The following is a 15,912-nucleotide window of genomic DNA, read 5'->3' on the forward strand; positions in this document are numbered from 1 at the left end:
AGCAGGGTCTCTTATGCTACAAGAATGTCTAAGCTACAGCAGCAAAGCTGGTATGGTTTCTACTGACATAGTAATGGCTATCTGTGTTCCTACATGAGATATAAATAGTACAAAAGATCCTGAGAAACTTTCAGAAATTATATTTAACCTAAAATAAAAACAGTGATAGGATTCATGTCAGATATTCCACCTCACCTGTCAGCTGATAAAATTGCAGTTTTCAAAATCTGCTGTCTCATTTGTAGTTAATACCACTGCATTGCAAACCTGGTAAATTTTCTCTAGGAACAACAGTGAAATGACAAATAAAGAGCAGAGTTAATGATGTATTAAACCCTGTTCGTGTAAGTAATCCAAGTTAGCACCTGTTTATAGAAAATAAAATTAAACTAGCTTGATATTTTTATGAGTTTATAATTCAGCTAATAGAGGAAATAGTGATAGACTTTTGTAGGCATTTGATTTGGGCCATGTGATATTTTTATTAACTGAGGAGAACAATAGAAAATAAACATGTGATGTATTAAACGATGGAAACCTGGCTAGTTGACAGATACAGATAAAATAGAATTATTATAGGGCAGGCAATTTTGTAGAGAAATCCTGGAGAGACTTATTCTTACCTTTATGATAGGAGAAAATTTTTAACCTAGTTTTATAAGAAAGCAACATTTTCTTTCATGTTTTCCACATCTGTTTGTGCTCTGCCCTCTGACAACTTTTATACCCATTGAACAAATTTTAAGCAACTTAGCAGAAGCTTCTGATCTCAAAAACAATTTCTGTGGAGATCCATATAAGGCTAGGGAGAGCAACCAACAATTTGCTCTAATTAGAAGAAATGCAGTAGTATGAACACATGTATTTAGGGACACACACATTCCTAGATACTACACATGGCTGAGAGATCTCATAGATGTTTGACCCTCAGGAGAAGCTTCCACTGTAGCTGGAGATTCCACACAGCCCAGCTCTGTGGGAAGCTGGCCTGGGCTGGGTCTGCTCCTTAGGGACTGCTAGTTATGCACAAGAAGCCAAAAAAATTAAAAGCATGTCACTAATGCCTGCAGCTGGATGTGCAGTCAGGAGCAAAACGAACAGGCTGCTGATAGAAATAGCTTGGCTGGCTTTCCATAGGTAAACAGGACCAGTCCTAAAAACTGCAGATCTTACGGTTGTGGAGGGAAGGACACCAGCCCTCTTTAGGCTCAGGGGCCAGCAGTGGTGTTGAGGAGCCCAGCACTGAGGTGGCTTTTCTCTTGCTAGAAATGTGCTAATCCAAAAAGCATGTTCCTTGCAAAAAATAACCATTAGTTAAATGCAAGCTTGTTCTCAGTCTCATGAGAATATGACTGGCACTATCCCTGTTTCTGTGACTCAGAAGATATAGCAGAGTGGAGTCATCCAAGTTAAACATTAGACAAGAAAGAGAGATTTAGAACAAAGATCATCTATGTCCCAGCCTTCTGCTAGGTTTTCTCACCTTCCATATCTGTATGTTCCCATTTTTAAGTGGCAAACCAATCCACGTGAACATACATAAAAGCAGCACCTTTCTTAGATGCAGGTTTGTAACAGCTTGGGGCATTCAGCACTCCTGAGACACAATTATGGTCTGCTCTGTTGCTAAGGCTTTTGGATTTTAATTATTTTGAAAACACATTTGTAGCAGCATATGCAAGAGCAACAGGGTAATAATAACAATAAAGCTATGTTGTGTTTTTGGTATAAACTCTTTGGTGTGGAGTTTACAATTTACGTGTTCTGGAACTGAATTCTTGCCTTATAAAACAATGCAGCAGCCTTTTCTCATTTAGTTAGCCATCCATTTTTATTAGGGTGCTCTATACAATGCCTGCAATAATATTATAAAGGTGCACAAGGTTCATTATTTCACAACAAGTGACTAGCCAAGACCATTATTATTTTTATAACAGCCAGGCTTTCTATTGAAATACAGTTTGGATTATAACCTTTTTTTTCCTCTTCCCTTTTTCTCTTTTCTCTACCCAAAGCTGAGATGTGCAATTGTTCCTTTTCAGATTGCTTTTCCACTCCCCTACAAAACATGTCGTTTTCTGTGAAATGGATGGATTATAATGGCAACAGATCTGTGATAATGCATTGCTGGAATACAGCTATCCCCAAGAGAGCTTATCATAATATCCAGTCTTCCTAAGCTTCAAAATCTGCAGTTTGGACAGCCTATAGTTCTAACATAGAATCTAGCTCTGAATTTTCCCTGCACTTAGAATTCTTTGATGCTCAAATATTGTTTGGGTTCTGCCCTTTCTGTCACATTGCCATGGCAACTGCCTTGCATAAAATCCTATGCTCAGACAATACAGCCCCTGCTTTATACAGGGGCTTCAGGCTCAGAAAAGTTGAAATTGTTCAGAGAGATTACTGAAGATTAATGACTGTGCTTTGAGCACCGCAGAGCATATTTCTGAAAATCAGGGTAATGAAATAAAAACTACATGCAGGTGGTGTGTTCTCCGAGTCAGGAGTGTTGACACCTGCTGGGAGTGGTGGAGTCACAGTAAATCTGCAGTAAAAACACCTGAGGGTCTTCTTCCAGCAGGTAGTTTCTTCATGCTAAATAGCAGTGGTGTGTAATTAGCTGTGGTGTTTTTCTGGCTGTAAATGGAACTCCCTGACCAGGGCTCCCCACTGGGGCTGGCACAGTTTGGGATGTCCCAGGCCGGTGCTGTGTGCTGAGCTCCCTCAGCCCAGTGGGGCCCTTGAGGAGGCCAAAGCTCTGGTTCTTGCCACTGGCCTGTTGTAATTCCATGGTCAGGAAGATGAAAACAGAGCTGCAAATTGCTTGTGCTGAATCATAAACCAGGACGTGTTTCATGAGCCCATTAAACACATGCCCTTGATGTTAAGCATATGCTGAGCTCTGCTCAACAGGAACAGAGTTTGGTTAAGTATGTTTTTAAGTCTGGTTTGAAGGTCTTTTAGAGTTGTGAACCACAGTGGGACAATGAATTAAATATGTTGATTAGATTTACAAAAATGTTAGCTATTTTCATGTTCAGCAATAACATCTTTAATATTAAATGCCACATTAGTTGTAAGCAGCTGTCATGCAGCAGGATTTAAAATAATCTTAATGGGAATCAAGGCATTTTGTCTTCCCCAAAAACAGTAGAACAGTCTTGGTTTAGACTTTACCTCCATCTGAAAGTTAGCAGTTCTCCTTGGGATAACCTCCAGAAGCACATCTGTTTGAGAGCAGTATATTACAACCTCATGTTACTAAAACATGTGTACTAGGAAAAGCCTAGCTTAGGAAAAATCTTGTGTATTCTAAGGGGATACAAATATTAACTCAAACCAGATGCATTAAGGCTAGGCACATCTTTATTCACTACAGAAGGTCTTTCAAAACCTGTTTCAGATCTTACGTCTGCCATACCAGATCTCTGTTTGCAAACATTGAGAAACCTGCAAGTATGGGAATTAATGAAAAATCTTTAAGTGTCAAGCAAAGAAGAAATGCATGCAGTCTGAAAGGGAACAATAATTCATTTTGAGATCTAAACTTGTTTTTAAATTAGCTGTTTGTATGTTAACTTCCTCAATTCAGAAGCTTAGCCATCTGTGTCAGTGAATTAGTTACCCTTTGGCTGAAGTCTAATCATGTAGGAACAAGAGCCAGGGGAATCAGTAGCCCTGGAGGATCCACAGGGACTATTTCCACGAGGTTGAATTTAGCATCAATCTCACTACTTAAACAAAGGGTGCCTTTGCATTGCTGCACAGGGTAGGAACCCTGCTGGGCCAGCATGGCAGAAAGGCTGGTGGGATTGCACAGCTGTTGGGAAGTGCATTTTATTGCTCCCTGTAGATTGTTTGGGTTCATTTCCATATCCAAGATATCCTCTTTGAGGATTGCTGGCTTCTCCCTTGATGCTGTGAGAATAGTAATGATAATAATAAATAAATTTGTATCACCAAATTTGCTAACCTGATGTTTGTGGCCAAAATAGTCCATTGTTCTCCTGTTTGTGCAGAGCTGCAGGTTTTGTAGCAAAAACCTAAGAGGCATTCAGGCAGCTGGGCCAGCCTTTTCCACTGGGGTTATTTCATGTCAACTGCTGCAAATTAGACACCTATAAAATTTATAATGTGTGGGTGTCTGTGCACAGAAATTTAGCTTCCTCAGTATTTACAGAACATAAAACAGTCATCCTTGTTTTAGGCTAGGATGAACATTTCTGTCACATTAAGAAAGGCAACCTTATTTTATTCTGCAGCTGCTATTTAAATTCTACAAGATCTCTTTTAATCCTAGGCAAAGTTCAAAACGAGATGTTTCAAACATCTGCTAACTATTATGGGTCATGCCTGCTAGTAGAGGCAATAAATTATAGCCAAGAAGAGAATCAAATGTCTTAATAATGTTTTTAGTTCGTTACTTTAAAGTTTTTCCTCTTTCAGTGTTATCTGTTCTCTTTTTGAGCATGGTAGTCAACATGCCTACAAAGAAGATTGTGCTGTGGGTCAGGTGGTTGGGATTGCAATGGGATGAGGGTGACACCCTCTAGTTTAAGTTAGGGGAAAAACAACAAACAAGTTGGTTTCTCTATTTCAGAGCAGAGGGGAATCTAAATCAATCACAGAAGCTCACTCTCTGTGCTGCGGGCCAAAAACAAGATGGGTGGGTCTAGCAGAATATGGGAGAGAGGGCATTTCAATTTCCTCCAAAGAGGAGATAACAGATCAGCTTTCTAGTTTGTCATGGAAACCTTTTGTCAGCCCAGTAACAATGACGTCAGGGTGGCAGTGCACAGAGACTGGGTTAGTTAATGTAGCACACACCTGTTGAACTGCTGAGGGGAAGGTATGTTGGCTCTTACATTTTCTGTCCCTGACTCTAAACGACTTTGGTGAAGGTTTAAAAAGTGTTGTTTTCAAGTCCCAAGGCAATTTTCGTGGGCTGTAGCAGATTCTGACCATGAGCAGGTGGTGCTGGAGCTTTCACTCACTGAGAAATCCTGCTAAAAGGCATTTGCTCAAGCAGTGCCATTCATCCCCTCCTGTTTTGGGTATCCTTTTAGAGGGTGAGGAGAGCAAACTTGTGCTTCAAAAGAACAGCACCAAATTCCTTCAGTGTGTTTGCTGTGCTTAGGAGTAAAGGCTCTGCTGGGGTTTACCAAAGGAGTTTTTTAGAAACATTTCTATAAAAAGAGAAACCCAAATATACTATGCCAGATCTATAGCTGTAGATATATAGCATTACACTGTAGACCGTTTTTGGAATGACCATTCTCCTGCTTGTTTCTCTGGTGGGTGCTGTGCTTCTGTGTTTAGTGTTGGTGACTGACTACTTTTTCTTTTGTAAAGAGAGATTAGATCACTTTTTTGCTTCCTTCAGTGTTGCTTGTGTGACTACCTTCCCAGTTTTAGTAATCAAAAAATGCTTTAACAATTCCTTAGAAATAAGCTTAATTCTTTTAATGAGAAAAGTATGTAAACAGGGAGAGCAGTCCATCTTTCCTGCACTATTCACATTTACCAGCAAAATCACAGAAGTTTCGTTTGCACTTTGAATCAGTTGAAGTGTTGCACTGTGTCAGCAGTCGATGCAGGTTTGTTACTATGGCTAGAACATGAATTTACATTAGTGGCATTTCTTGTCTATGGTAATACATGATAATTCTCTTAAAGTGAGCCCTAGTTGCTAACCAGTATGGATGATACAGAATATTTCCTATTATATAGCTTGAAAGAGGAGAAGTAGATCTATTACAGGGATGATGAGTCAAATTATATCAGGTTGCAAAGTAGAATTAGAACTGAGAAAAAGAGTGGCATAAAATGACATAAAGTGATCAGAAAAGAAAATGCAGTCATCCAATATAAATGACATTTATTGTACAATTAGAACCCAACTGTATGTAATGGTGCCAGTGAGTTGTAGAAATTTTTGCAAAGGAACTGTCTGGGATTATAATTGTCCAAATAGGCAATATTGATGACCCATGGTATCTTAATGGAGATAGATGATGTCAAATGGCTGCCAAGTTTCAAGGAGGTAGAAAAACTAAAACTGGGCAATAAACAGTGTTTTCTGTAGAAGATGAAATTGTCCTTCATATGAAAGAAATAAGGTTTAGCCACATTAGTATTGTTGCCATTGTGGTATGTGTAAATTCTCTGGAGATATCTGTGAAGAACTATAATTCTCTTTGGCTTCAGTTTGGAAAATGTTGTACATTCATCTATATTTTTTCTTTACACTCATTACTGGTGATTTCAACCTGACAGAAAGGTATTTCATGTGATCTAAAGTCTCTGTAGTATCATTCAATTTTATTTGTGACTTGCTCACTGGAAGACTAGAAAAACATATTATAGACATTTTGAAATAAGGATCTTCCTAAGTTCTCATCCCACTGATGGGTTGCCTGACCCCCGGGGAAGGGGCCAGTCTCAGACACTGTCACATCTCTCAGCCAGCTGCAGGTGTCCCCCCTGGTGGTGTGACTCCTGTGTGGGGAGCAGCGGGAGCAGGGCAGTGGGAAAGGCTGTCCCTGGGCAGCCCAGGACCCCTCAGCTCAGCAGGGGAAGGAGGAGATTGTTGCTGCTGGTGCTGCTGCAGCTGGGCACTGATGTGCCAGTGACCAAACCCTCTGTCTGCCTGCCAAGAGTGCTCCTGCCTCTGAGTACTGTGTCCCTTGAGTTTTCTCGCTGTTTTCTGCAGGGCCTTTTCAGACTCTTTTCAAACTCTCTTTGTTTTTTCTTTTCCCATGCCTCAATGGTGCATATTGCTGACAAAAATACCTTTGATACAGGAGAGAGGCAAATTCATTTATCTGCACCTTGGATCAACCCAGGCATTAGTTATGGTACAGTACAGAGCAGCGTGATAAAGGGTCCTTTTTTTGCTGGAGGGACAGAAAGGGGACCCAGAAAGAAGAGAAGGAAGCAGTGCAGACTGTGATAAGTACATGCCCTTAATAGGGTCACTGCTTACTAAGGCCTTGTGAATTCTGAGAATGAAAGATGATTTATATTGTGTTTTCATTGTTTTCTTGCAGAAATTTGTCATTGAAAGAGCCACCACCTCATAACCATATTGTTAGGTGTGGCGGTGCAACAATAAATTCCTTTTTCATGCAGTAAAGGCTAATTCATTCTCTTCTACTTCAAGCCTGTTTTCCCTCCACTTAGGACTCGTTCTGGCAAACAGAGCATTTCAGCAGTTTCTTCTTTGGAATGGGTGGGGATTCATGAGGTTTGAACACACAGCTCTGCTACTGTATTGCCTGTGATAGAGGAAATTGCTTACTTATTATTTATCATTCTTACTTTATGAAAGGAAACAGATGTTTATGCCAAAGGTCTTCCAGCAGAGATGAAGTAATACTGAATTCATAAAACAGAATTGGTTAAGGGAGTGTAATTCTGTGACTGAAAAAGGAAATATTCAGCCAAGGAACTGCCCTGTTGGATATTCAGGTTAAGTTGGTGGGATGATGCCATGTTAATTGCTACAGGCACAAGCATGGCAGGCAGGCTGTCAATGTAAGAGTAATAAGAATTGGAGTTAAAGCAAAAGCAACAAAGGTTAATAGGTTTTTTTTCCCTTAATTTTAAGATTCTCCAGTATGCAGCTTGAGAACTTGATCTCAAAGTGAATTAAAGTTGTGTAAGGGAGATGCTCAGTTTCATTACAGTTGTTTATCAGCCTGGCTGATAATCACTGCTGCTGTTCCCCACTTTCCTTTGCCTAGCCCAGGTCCCTGTGTTGTTCTCTGCCCTCCATCACTGCAGTCCAGAGCTCCCACAGCCCTGTTCCTTGCCAGTGCCTCTGTCCCTCCATGCATGGGCTCCTGTTGGCCATCCCTCCTGAACCTAGGATGCCACAAAATCCCTTACTATTCAAGCTGAAATAAACTAATTCAGAGCCACTGTCAAATGCAATGGATTCACTGTGTTTCTGAGAGAATTTCTAATAGTTGACATTTTTTCCCAGTTACAAGCAAAAAATTAAATGTGGTTCCCCTGAGCACATATCTTTATATCTGCCAAGTAAGGATAAGATGGAGATTTAGTCGAGGATTTGCAAAAGAAACCCAAAGGAAGGAGTGTCCAATTCACACTGAATTTTACTGACTTCAGGCTCTGTCCCTTCCCAGCAGCAGCTCTGTGACTGAGCTGCCCTGGATGTGTCCTCCCCATGGCTTCAGACACCCTGGATGTGCTATTGACAAACATTAAGTGTACTTGCATCTCAGGCTGAAAATGTTACACTGTGCTGCCAAAATCTTTTGTTTCTCCTGAACACTCTTGCATTACACCCTGTCAAATACCCTGAGGATGTTTTAAGCTCAAGTCATATCACCTCCCTCTGCATGCATTGAGCACAAAAAGAGAAATGTGGTTTTAGGGAAGAAAAGAGCACATCTATGAGTATTGTGAATAAACACAGATCCCTCTCTGTGAAAATTGAGGTTTCCATATTGGCTGAATTGAGTGTAGGAAGAACAGAAATGAATGTATTCATCCGGGAACAATTTACATGTAACAGTGATTGCACAAGCCAGAGAATTTTATTGGAAGTGTCTTCAGGGAAAGAAATTAAGCAGGGGCTGGGAATGTGCTTATCAATAGACCTTATTATTCTGCTCAACCTTTGATAAATGAACCTAGCAAGTTCTTTCAGGCTCCTCTCAATATTCTACTTGTTTGTGCTGAATTTCATTGATTCACATTTAGCCCTCCCTGATAATATGACATGACATAAAATGTAAATGGCAGACTCAATGAGCATTTCTATTCAGTTGAAACAAAGCAAGTGAGATCAATTATCAAACTCTTTGGATTTACATTCTTTGAAATAGAATTTATTACCTTGTTAGAAACTAAAACAAAACACACACATTAAAAAAAAAAGTATGCAACCGTTTATTGTTATTGGAGTTAAAGAAGAAAATTTTATGGGAGGAGTGTCCTTTGAGCATGCTTCAGTCAACTCTGTCAAACAGAGTGGCCAAAAATGATAAAATTCAAAACCTGCAGCTGCTGGTTTCTTTGGGAGTCACATTACAGTAGTACAAGTAACAATCTTTCATTTTAGGAGGGAAGCACATGACTGCAGCCAAAGGCCTTTCAATGCTATTTTAGGTAAGCTGATCTTCATAAAGGCCATTGTAATCTCTGGTGCTGCTCAGGTTTTAGGCAATATTTTCATTTCATAATACTGTTTCTGTGTCCATTGAAACATCTGCTTCAACGTGCCAGGCTCGATCGTGCACACTGTTACATCACTTGGCAAATGAGGTCACCTCAAGTAAATGGCAGTATTATGGAAAAGGGAATGAAAACCCCAGGGTTTAACTGTTGGGAATCAAGCTGCAACCCATTATGGGCTGAAGATCCTGCAGCAATGCTGGAAAGGCTCAGAGGGTGCAGCCTGCAAGGCAAGCAGTAGGGAGGAATCAAACACAAGGGATCATCTCTCCCAAGTTCTTTTTTCCTCAGTGCCAAACAGCATCTGAGGGTATTGGTATACAACAGTTTTGCAAACTCTCCCACTCACAGTTGGCTTTGCTTCAAGCAGAGTTCAGCCCTGCAGCCTATCTGCAGCAGCAGTGTCCTGGTTTTATGTGATGATTAATGGGAAGATTGAGCTGAAGCAGATCATTAGGATGCCCTCAGCCATCACACATTCTTTCAGCCTGAAGCCTGTCTGGCACTCAGCACCTTCTATCAGTCATTTGGTAACATGTGTGGTTTTTCTAGTGTGTACTAAGTGCCTCTGAAAATTGTGACACTTGCAAGGGAAAAAGGGGCAGGAAAATGTGCCAGCCAGAACCAGGTCTTCCTTCAGTAGCTTAGAGATGAGCACCACTCACTGTCACCATTCCCCCCAATGCATTTTCTGTGTTCACATCTGCATTTCCATTTATGTTCTAGTAAACCAACCTAGTACTGAAAATCGTGCAAAGCAGCTTGTCCAAATCCACCTTTGAATCAGTTTTGGGCCTGAGGCTCTGATTTATAGTAATGGGACCTAGGGACCAATAATAAGAAAAAAAATAGCAGCTATTAAATCTGTAAAGAGGAAATTACTTGGAAACAGAGAGGGATGCCAAGCTGGTCTCTCCAGCAATGGCAGAGGGGAGTCAGGCTTACAGGACCATATGGCTAAGACATAGTTTAAATAATCTCCTCCAATTAAAAACAAAACCAGTTTTTATGTCAAACATCTGTTCTGTGAATGCATCAATTTAGGCAAAAAAACCATCAGAGGATATTGTAAGTACTTCATCATGGTTTTGGTTTCTCTGTGCAGATCCCCACCCATTTTGAGGGGGTTGATATCCCTGAAGGAGAGGTGCTGTGGTTTGCTATGATGCTACCAGGCAGGAGGGCAGTCTTTTGTGTTTCTGTGTGCTGGGCTCCCCATCCCTGCTGCCTTCAGATATCCAGCATTCATTGCAGGGGAGGGGAGATGATTTAGGAGAGTCCAGAGCACCTGGGGCAGCTCAGTGAAGGTCAGCAGAGGGTCTAATGGGCATGGCTGTCACTGGAGAGGATACCTATCTAATGTAATCAGTCTTCTTTGTGTCTGAACCACAGAGATACTTGGCTACTAAATTCTGATTCTGCATACCGGCAGAGGTGAGGAAGAGAATATAAGATTTTCCCTTTTCTGCCTTCAAGCCCTCACTTCTTATAGCAGGACTAGAAAAACATAGCTTTGAAGCAATCCACAACTTCTTGTCTTGGAACTGTCTACTTTTTACTTGACAAGGGGAGGGAAATCTCTTGGGTATTGATTGAAATTCTATCACTTTTCATAAGGTCATTAACTGTGCAGACAGCAATGTACCCATTTAAAATAATCATCCAGATTATAAAGGAAATATAATCTGGGGATATGTGCATTAAGCAAATCTGATCTAGTGTACAAACTGAGATTTACTTTGTTCTAAAGCATTCTTAGGTGGCCTTATTGTGCTTTTTTAATTTACTGTTGTATCATTTGTTTCCTTCCCAAGAGAGCTATCTGAGATTTCTCCTCTGGTTACTGTGAACCCTTGTTCACAGTTCTTCAGGTAACTGGTTCCTTTTGGTGTAATTGAAAAGCTGAAGTGGTTAATTAAGGACATAATTATTTCCTGATGTTGATATCACGGAATCTGTAGGTTCCTTGTAGAGAAACAAATAGTGGGGGTCATACTTAGCTGGGAGCACTGTGGAAGGAGGGAGGTTTCTGGAAGATTCTGTGGTCTCCCTTCTCAAAATTCTGCTCAGGGCAGAATGCCCCAATCAGATAGACAGATGTTCATATTACCCACCTTTTTCAAGGGCTCATTTTCTTATCCCTTTTGTTTCTAAAGCTTCCATCAGACTCAAATCCTCCTTTTCCCTCAGTACCAGGTATGTGATGCCAGCAGCTGGATTTCTATTTTAAACTCATCTGCTGTGAAAAAAGACTTTACTGTGCACACTTGCCTCTGCTGCTTAAACGTGGAGGTGTTTAACAAAGTTCCTGACCAGAATACATGATCAGGTTTTGTGTACTTGCTAGGAGTGTCCCAGGAGTTGGTGTCTGATGAATCATCTGTGACTGGAACTCTTGATCCCTGGTTCAAAATGGTGCCAAACATGAAAGAAAACAGCTAGTCAGCTCCCTGATTTCAGTCTATTCTTGCATTTTTATTAACCCTGCGTTGGTTTAGAACATCTTGTGGCTGCAAAAGACAGCAGGTGGGGCTTACCTTGGAGGGCTTCAGCCATCTGCCTTGCTCAGCCTCCAAAGCCAAAGGGTTTTGGAGCCAGATGTGCTGCCTGTGTGTTACTGAGGAGCACAGATGATATCTGCTCCATTTTGTGCTTCTCAAGGGAAGGGAAAAGAATGGAATTTGGGTACCAGCTCTCTGAGCCAAATGCCATGAGAAAACCCTCAGATCAAACACAGGCATGCTCTGGTTCAATTTGTTGCATGAAACAAAGTGGATCTGGTTGTCTTTATCTTCAAAAGCATTTTTATAGCTAGAAATGCTGTTTCATTTGGATCGAGTTTAGTCTTACTTTCTGGTAAAAAGGCTCCAGAAATAATTCAGACAGCTCCATTCAAGCTGTTCTGCAGATGTCAGCATGTGCCAGAGTCCAAAATCCGGCAGTCAGGATATGGTCGTCTAGTAGGAGCTCCAGCAAGAGATGCTGGAAAGGTATGTGCTACATGAGACCATAACACCAGATTTCCTTTCCTTTAGCATATTTATATGTCCTACATGCCATTTGTCTCTTCCTCCTGCTGTGGAACAACTGCTGTGCTTACATTTATAATGCTGCACACCCAGATGCCTCTGTTATCTCCTTGTTGAGAGGAGCAAAGATGGTACATTTAGCCCATTGGATGTCACCATTATCCCATCCATGAGGCTGATGAATTGCCTAAATATAAACAGATCTTCCCCTGAAGCCCTGATCCTCTCTGTTGAGTCAGACGAAGCAGAAAGAGTGGGAAGCACCAACTCCATCTTCATGGAAGATGGGTAGTGGGGCCTGAGGACTGAAAAGGACTCAGATGAGTCAGAGCAATGCTACTGACTGCAGCAGGTTATTCCTGGTTAGCCCACAGCTCCTGAAATACAGCCTGTCTCCACAGAAACAGCCCTGAACCACCTAGCATCAGGCTAGATGCAACAAAACATCCACCAGCATTGCCAGAGCTCAGCATCCTTTAGAGCTGAGAGGCTTTAGAGTGACAGACATGGGTGATTCAGAGTTCACATTCCAAACAGAGCCTGTTACAGAGGAAAAAAACTAAAGCAATTCTCTAGCACTGAGATTCCTCAAAGGCTTTTTCTGAATTTGATCTCTCACTCTCTAACCTCCCAGCAAAAAGAAAATCTCGATGAAATTACAGAAATTTTCACAAAGAACTCCACGGGGGATAAGATTTCTCACGTCCATCCCCCAGCTAAATTGACAGCTCCTGGATTTATTTCAGTGCAGACTGAACCAACATCCAAATGGTTTTATTCACTTTTTTAATCTCTTGATAAGAATGCAAATCCCATTCTTGCTCCTACTGCCTCTCTCACCCTCTTGAAATAGGCTGTTTATGGTGACTTAATGCTTCTATTCAAAACTGGCTTTCATCCAGAAGCAGACAGGCAGAAAGCCTAAAAGCAACAGAAAACTAGCAATTTATATTAGGCCATAGTGCTGCAGCACACAAAATGCTTTGTTTAAACTAGCCAAGCTCTGTGTCCTCTTGAATAGATGTAAATAACCAGCTTGTGTGGGTTTCCACAGCAGTGCTGGCATATTTCAAAACACGCAGACTTCAGACACCCACCTCCAAATACCTGCTCCCCCTGTTGGAAACTAACCATGCCCACTTCACTTTCACCTGGAGTGCATTTAGTACTACTTAAGATCTATTTTAGGGATTTATCTGAGGGAAGGACAGCCTGTGACTTGGTAGGTGTTTTCCATCTGCACTATGATGATGAATTTGCCTCTGGTGTTCAGCCTTGCTTCCTCTGGCTGCTGCTTTGTGGCTGCAAATGAAACAGGTGCACAGTGACCATGCACACACAGTGACCATGCACACACCCTGTGGTTCAGGAAGGACAATCCCATGGTCCATGCACACACAGTGACCCTGCACACTCAGTGACCCTGCACACACAGTGACCATGCACACTCAGTGACCATGCACACACACTGTGGTTCAGCAAGGACAATCCCATGGTCACCCTGCACTGACCAGTGCCTGCTGGTCACTGGAGCTGGGCTGGCTCCTGCTCTTGGAGCAGCCTGGCCATCCCCACAGCAGGACGTGGCCATGCCTGGGATATTTTGGTTGTTTGTGTTTCACTCTGCTGCAGCTGACAGCACTGGGGTGGGTGTTCCCAGGAGCAGGAAGGCTCATGTGGGGGACAGAGCTCATTCCCCAGAGTCAGTGTCTGCCATAAACTGCTCACATCAATGCTCTGAGGTTTGTGAGCAGCATCCTGCAGCAGAGAGGAGCTCCCAAGGGCTGTGCCTGGGTCCCTGCCCGCACTGCTGAATGGGCAGGGCTCCTCTCTAGCTCAGATTTGATCACTAGGTTAAAACAACCTGTTGAAAACACTTACACACTGAATGCACAGTGATGTTTTCTAGCCCAGGAACTCATGGAGGCAGAGGATGGGAGATGGTTTGCTGATGGCAGGCACTGTGGAGATGGGCTGGGGCTCCTGCCAGCTTCTCTCAGGACATACAGCCACTCCAGACAGCTTGGGGCCCTCTTGCTTCCTCATTATATTTTGCTATTTGCTTCTGCCATTTCCTTTTCTTCCTGATTTTGAGGCTGTTGCTTGCTGTGTAATTTGTTAGATCTGTCCCTGTGTCAGATCTTTCAGTTATGCCTTGTGCTCTGCAAAGGCATGTTGCATTGTTATTTTTATTTTAATGTGTCTCATTGTGCCACATACAGATTAGAGTGCTGTCTGGGTTCTAAATGTATCCAGTCAGTGGCTTTAATGGTGGTTTTAATCACAGGAATAATAAAAGTGAACATTATATGTTAAAATGTGAAGCCATTTACCTGTGAATTTCAACCCCAAGGGCATTCTCTATTTTCTTTCCAAAACAAATGCAATATGTGTGAGAAACCAGCAGTCCATCTGTATTCCTATTTCCATGCTCCAGCATAGAGGGAAGCATGATATACTTCTCTTAAGTTGGAAAATTGTTCTCTAAAAACAAATTAAGTAACTAACTAACAGCTTGAGTGATCACTTTGCAGGTGAAATAATTTCTGTCATCGGGAACCAGATGTATTTGCATTATTCCTCAGTGGCTTACAAGCTGTATGTATATCAGTATATCATAAGTTTTCCAGAGAGATTACTTTGCTGTGGGTTAATTTAGTAAGAAAATATTCTTTGTGGTGTGGTGGTATGTAAGACATGGAACAAGCCTGGGAAATACTTGGAAGCCCTTGGGCAACAGGAAGGGTTCTGTTCTTTGGAGCTGGCACCTAAAAATGATCTGTTCCTTTTCTGTTCTTTGGAACTGGCACCTAAAAATGATCTATGGGCCCTCCCTGAGCTAACTGCTTGTACACCTACCTGTAAAAGGGAAACTGCTTAATTCCACCTGCCAAAGGGAGCTCTTTCCCTGGAAATTTGTTATTTTAGCACTGGCTCCTGCCAGTCAGCTGGAGCATGTGGAAGCCCTGGTCCACATTTCCATGCAGCAGATCCTGGAGCCGCAGATGATATAAATTGATTTGCCTTCAGGGATATTCAGGCCTCGAGGGAGCTGAGGGAAGCAAGTTCCCTCCCTCACCCATCAAAGGTATGATCTGAAATGGAGAGGGCAAGAGTCTTGTCTGCTGAGGCAGAATTGATCACACCAGGTGCCCAGGAGCTCCTCCAGGGGATGATCACTTCCTGTTTAGTTATATTAAATTGCTGTTATAATGAACCAAAGAAAACAGGCACACAGAGCTGGAAGGTACCTGAGGGTCATGTGGGACAAAATTTACAGGTGCTGCCCATATTGAAGCATCTGTTTGTGTCCCAGATGTTCAGTTCTTTTGGAAGGGTGACAAGGCCTACCATAAACTGATGTGAGGCCAGCTGTCCCTCAGCCCCAGAGAGGAGGGCAGGGAGCTGCTTAGGGCAGCAATTCCCACGCTGATGCTCCCTGGAAAGTGCCTTGTTTGTCCCAAACTTTCCCAGGTGTCATCTTGATCAGGCCTTTTTCCCTGGAATATTCCCAGGCTGTTTCACCTTTCATGCTTAAGCAATAAAAATTACTTATTTTTCAAAATTCTATCTGAACTATCTGAAGACAATTTTTAAAATATTCTGGAACATCCTCTGCCCATATCATTGAGAGCAATGAGTCTGGGGATGTTGTCTGAACCAGCTCCTTCATGCC

The 15,912-nt window shown here is 42.0% G+C and overlaps 1 protein-coding gene across 11 annotated transcripts in view; it reads left to right on the plus strand.

Annotated features, from left to right (window-relative positions):
• KALRN (kalirin RhoGEF kinase) overlaps positions 1 to 15,912 on the plus strand; it is a 464,736-nt gene that overhangs the window by 352,154 nt on the left and 96,670 nt on the right. The window lies entirely within an intron of this gene.

Source organism: Zonotrichia leucophrys, chromosome 7 (genome assembly GCF_028769735.1).
Source record: "Zonotrichia leucophrys gambelii isolate GWCS_2022_RI chromosome 7, RI_Zleu_2.0, whole genome shotgun sequence".
In the NCBI taxonomy this organism is placed as follows: Eukaryota; Metazoa; Chordata; class Aves; order Passeriformes; family Passerellidae; genus Zonotrichia; species Zonotrichia leucophrys.